Genomic DNA, 5,710 nt, shown 5'->3' on the forward strand with positions numbered 1-5,710 from the left:
GTCTTGGAGAAGATATCTCTGAGATTCCCTCGAGCACTCATGATCCAGATTACTCAATGCAGGAGAAAAATCAATATTTCTTAAGCCTTTAAAACAGATACATTTCTATCACATAAAAGAAAGTTTTTTTCAGTAGAGACTAAAAAACCCAAACTAGAAAACTTGGTATGATTGATGTATCAACAAATCTCAGTAGGCTGTTCTCATAGGACAGTGGGAGGTTAGTTGCAAAACCTCTCTGAGCCTCCGTGTTATCATCGATAAAACAGGGCCTGTGTGATCTTGCCTCGGACTCCCCAGCTCCCTGCACCCCACCCACCCCCAGCCTGTAAAACGGGACGTTAGCCTGGCCTGGCATTGCACTTTGTGTTCTGAGCCATGTCCTCCTTCTGTGTGCAGCTGCTGCACAGTTTAGCTGGTTGTCACATTTCCATGTCCCCAACTCTTTCAGACTCAGCCCTGGGCCCCATTTCCCCAATTATGCTCTTGGCTCCTCTCAGCAATGCTTCTGTTTACCGAGGCCTGCTTGTCTGTCTCAGCTATGACAGTCAGTCACGCGTCCCAAACCTGGACCTGCTATCTGATCAGTGAGGAGGATCCCATAGTCTGGGACCTTCCAAACCAGTGTTAGTTGCCAATAGCTAGAAAACCCCCGCTCTGTTATAGAATTAAGTAGACAAGAGGTGAAGGCAGTTACCCCTGAACTCTCTACCAAAATCGTCCAAGGCAGCAACATTGCGTCATTCATCCCATGCACGGTGTGGGGCCCACTGGGCGCCATCTTTCCTCTTGTTCTCTGCTGGCCTTTGGCCATGCCACTTGCCACCTCTGGGCTTCAGTTGTTTTTTCATAATAAAAGAAAATACCTACCCCATAGCTTTGCTGTAACTGTTACAAGGAACATGAGCACCTCAGTGCTTGGTACCCAAAAAGAGTTTGATATGGACTGGATAAATACGCGAATTAAGGAATCAAAGAATGTCCTGGTTTATATTCAGGGCCTTTTGTGGCTGCGATGATGTGTCTCCGGCGCACCAGTTGAAAATAAAAATTCTGTCTTTTAAACAACTGTCTTTTAAAATGAATTTCATATTTTAATCTGCAGGAGATGAGGCTGAGGGTTAGCTGGCTCTTTATATTCGATACATAGAACAGTAGGTCGAAGAAAACTCGGAGCATTCAGTCTTGTTTGTGGCCATCCACCTGGAATTAATCAGAAGCCTAAACCATGACTCATTTTTGAAGAAGTGCAGTTTCATTGCCCCAAGAAACCCACTGCCAATAATATTATCATAGTCAACAGTTTATCTAGTGCTTAATCTCTTCCAAGAGCTTTACAGAAGTGAACTCACCACAGCCACGTGATTCCCACTTGAGAAATGACAAAACTCAGCACAGAGAAGTTAAACAATTTGTCAATCGGTACATCGGGCAAGGGGTGGAGTCAGTGTTCACACTGCGGCAATCGGCCTTGGGGTCTGGTGCCCAACACAACCCTCTATGTGCAGCCTACGAAGGGATAGTTGTGTTTAGCCATCTGTGGGGGAATGGAAACCTGGTCAGGTGCTTCATGTCCGGCTTAGAGGAAGACAGCACAAAGAGACGCAAGTTGATTGGCCACGACACACGTAGACAGCTGTAAGTCATGGAGACTGATGCTGGGGTCTTATTCAAGTACCGCTCAGAGAAAGGTCATGGCTAAGGAATGTGCACCTTCCCCGTGCCTGGGCAATCTGTCATTATACGAGACAGAGCACTAGGTCCTGGGATGGAAGCTGAAAAGTCTGAATATTCGTTTGCTCTCCCTTCCAGTGGAAGTGACAGCTTCTTTGATAGCGGGTGGTGGCCAGGACAGCCAGCATCCAGCTGGGACAGGTGGTGGCAATAACACCCAGCATCCAGCTGCTGTGGTCCAGGGGCCGGTGGTGACAGTAACAGTGAGGCTGTGAGATGCAGAGTTGATGGAGAGGGTGGCTCATGAGGGAATTCACGTTGCCGAAATGTCCACAACTGAAAATGGAATACAGATCATTACCCACCTTCAAAGTCCTAGGGACTCTGCCATGTTGGTTGGCCATCCTTGCTCTCCCACCTTCTCCCCTCCCCTCAGAAGCGAGCCCTCAGCTCTCCCCTAGTTTTGTCAAGGCTTTCATTACATTCGCCTGCCTGTTGCAGACTGGCCTGGGGCCTCTCTTCATTCCCAATTAGCTCATCCAATCTTTTCAAGATATTTTACTTGTAAAGATTCTCCTCCCTAGAAAAGTTCTCCTGTGATTTGGGAAAGCAAACACTCTTGTTTCTCATCCTTCAAATCCTTCATTGTACAGAAATGTGGTGTTAATAAACACAAAAGAAACAACTTTCAAACTTTCACCCCTAGTAGTGGAATTCTTTTTCAAACAATATATTATGCAAAACCCCAAGTTGGAAACATACGCACATTTAAAAATTGAGATAAGAGGGCCACGCTGTCCCTCACTTAGAAGCAGCTTTTTGGCTCCTTCTCAAGTCTCTGTCTGGTTCCGTCTCCTTGTCTCCTTGCTTCCACTCCAGCCTCCACCATGTCCACAAGGGTGACCCAGAAGACCTACAAGTGTCCTCCTCTGGCCCCCGGGCCTTCAGCAGCCGCTCGTACTCGAGTTCTACCAGATCCCGCATCAGCTCCTCGCCCTTTTTCCAGGCAGGCGGCGGCTACCGGCCTGCTCTGGGCATCAACATGAATCTGGCCGGGGGCTACCGTGGGGCTGGGAGTATGGAGATCATTACAGCTGTCCAAGTGAACCAGAGCCTGTTGAGCCCCCTGAAGCTAGAGGTGGACCCCAACATCCAGGACATGCGCAACCAGGAGAAGGAGCAGATCAAGAGTCTCAACAACAAGTTTGCCTCCTTCATCAAGGTGCGGAGCTTGGAGCAGCAGAACAAGGTCCTGGAGACCAAGTGGCACTTCCTGCAGCAGCAGATGATGACTCGCAGCGACATGGACAGCATGTTCGAGAGCTACATCAGCGACCTTTGGCGGCAGCTGGACATGTTGGCTCAGGAGAAACTGAGGCTGGAGTTGGAGTTTGGCAACATGCAGGGGCTGGTGGAGGACTTGAAGAATAAGTACAAGGATGAGACCAACAAGCGCACAGAGATGGAGAACGAATTTGTCCTCATCAAGAAGGATGTGGATGAAGCTTACATGAACAAGGTAGAGCTGGAGTCCCACCTGGAAGGGCTGACTGATGAGATCAACTTCTTCAGGAAGCTGTCTGCCGAGGAGATCCGTGAGCTGCAGGCCCAGATCTCCGACACGTCCGTGGTCCTCTCCATGGACAACAACTGCTTCCTGGACCTGGACGGCATCATTGCTGACGGATCAAGTACGAAGAGCTGCGGACGTTGGCTGGGAAGCATGGGGATGACCTGCGTCACACGAAGACGGAGATTTCTGAGATGAACTGGAACATCAGCCGAATCCGGGCTGAGATCGATGCCCTCAAAGGCCAGAGGGCTTCTCTGGAGGCTGCCATCACTGATGCTGAGCAGCATGGGGAGATGGCCATCAAGAAGGCTCAGGCCAACGTCGCCAAATTGGAGGCTGCTCTGAAAACCGCCAGGCAGAACTTGGCCCAGCTGCTGAAGGAGTGCCAGGAGCTCATGCACGTCAAGCTGGCCCTGGACGTGGAGATTGCCACCTATCGGAAGCTGCTGGAGGGGGAGGAGAGCAGGCTGGAGTCTGGGATGCAAAACATGAGTATCTATACCAAGATCACCAGCGGCAACGCAGGTGGGCTGATGAGCCCAGTCTATGGGAACGTCGCAAGCCCTGGCTTCAACTACGGCTTAAACTTCCAGTCCAACTTCAGCTCTGGCAGGGACTCTGGCTACTCCAGCTGCACCAGCACCAGCTCCTCCAAGACCGTGGTTGTGAAGAAAATTGAGACTAGAGATGGCAAACTGGTGTCTGAGTCATCTGCCCAAGTAAAAGGCTAGGCTACTGGGGTCCTTCCTGGCTTCCGACCTTGTGGGAAAGGAGCTGAGCAAGGAAGGGTTGGGCGCAGGAGGTGCCCCAGTCCTAGGCCCACCCTTGAGGGAGGTGTCTACTGCCTGGGGGACCGCCTCTTACCCATGCTCCCAACTAAAAGCCAAGTCAAGTGGTTTTTTCCAAAATAAAGTCTCAGCTGGGTATGCCAACCCTAAAAAAAAAAAAAAAAAAAAAATTGAGATGAAATTCACATAACATAAAATTAAATATTTTGAAGTGAGCAATTCAGTGGCATTTAATACATTCACAGTATTGTGCAGCCACTACCTCTATCTAGCTCTAAAACATTTTCATCACGCCTAAATAAAACCCTGAAATCAAGTTACTCCCCACTCCCCCAGCCCTTGGCAATCATCGGTCTGGCTTCTGTCTCTCTGGATTTACTCATTCTGAACATTTCAGATCAATGCAGTCACACACTATGTGACCTATTGTGTCCGGTTTCCTTCACTGAGAATAACATATAAAAATCACATTTATTGGGGTGACATTGGTTAATACGCATAACATTGTTGAGGTTCATCAGAGTTGTAGCATGTATCAGAGCGTCCTTCCTTTTTTAGGACTAAATAATAGTTCATCGTGTGGTTGGATCACCGTTTGCTCATCCATTCACCTTTTAAAACATACACACATCTGCTCTGTTTGAGCCAGGAGCGGGGGCACGTCCAGTTTTCCCCTGCGAGGAACCCCCACACTCTCCTGAGCTGAGTAAAATACCTGGTCTCTGGGAAGCCTTTTGATGAAATGCTAATTTGTTTCCCTGGAGGGATCATGCCTTGTGCTAAGGGGCTTCTATAGAAGCTTTCATTTGAATCAAAGGCTCTGCCACTACCAAAAAAAAAAAAAAAGGAAAAAAAAANACATGGGCGCCAAGACGCGCCAAGTTTGGGAAGCCCCGTGCTAGAGATTAACACAGGAAGGCAGGAAGTCTAGGTTGTGATTTGGAGATAATTTGTTGTTATTGTTATTGGTGGTGGGGAATCCTAAACATCTGATTAAAGTGAGAACTGATGAATGGAGGGAACTCGGTGTACTATTCATTGATTGAACCTGTAATGGATCCCAACACGGAGAGTCCTGAACCAGGAGAAGGACGTGGGTGTGAATCCCAGCTCTGCCCGTGTACCAGTCAGAGTCGAGTCAGGAGGCAGGAACCGCCCAGTTATTTTCACAAAGGGAATTTAATATAAAGTGATATGTAGATGATTGCAAAGGCCAAAAGGAAACTCTAAGATGATGGAAAGTAGCAACTGCAGGAAGCAGCTATCACCCTTAAGGCTGGCGGAGTAAAGAAAAGAAGTTAGAATTATTAAAACTGAGAGGCTTGGAGGAGGGCCCCACAGAAGGGAACCTCAGGCCTCTATGGAGAAGGCTCCAGCTGTGGGTTGGTGTCCATGGGGCCAGCTCTGTAAGAGCTGGGAAAACTGCAACTGCAAACCCATTCCACTGCTTCTGCCCAGGTGAAGCGGGGAGGGGTGTGTGTGTATGTGGCGGGAGGTGGGGGGGGGTGGGGCGTGCTCTCCTTCCTTCTTCCTCTGGCCTCTGCCCCTCCTGGCAGAGCTCACCAGGAGCAGTTGGCAGAACAGGCATGGAGTCTGCAGTGCCCCCAGCAGCTGACTATAGCTGGTTTGGAGCTAAGAAACGCTAACAGTACCTGGCCTGCTTTCCCCAGCAGAG

At 49.1% G+C, this 5,710-nt stretch overlaps 1 long non-coding RNA gene and 1 pseudogene across 2 annotated transcripts in view; both read left to right on the forward strand.

Annotated features, from left to right (window-relative positions):
* Positions 1–5,710, forward strand: part of LOC109382994 (uncharacterized) — a 43,453-nt gene that overhangs the window by 11,537 nt on the left and 26,206 nt on the right. The gene's annotated exons all lie outside the window — the stretch shown is intronic.
* LOC109382993 (keratin, type II cytoskeletal 8 pseudogene) lies at positions 2,547–4,037 on the forward strand (annotated as a pseudogene). The gene has a single exon (XR_002124027.1). The product of XR_002124027.1 is annotated as a keratin, type II cytoskeletal 8 pseudogene (transcript).

The sequence above is a fragment of the Hipposideros armiger genome, unplaced genomic scaffold (genome assembly GCF_001890085.2).
Source record: "Hipposideros armiger isolate ML-2016 unplaced genomic scaffold, ASM189008v1 scaffold_74, whole genome shotgun sequence".
Lineage (NCBI taxonomy): Eukaryota > Metazoa > Chordata > Mammalia > Chiroptera > Hipposideridae > Hipposideros > Hipposideros armiger.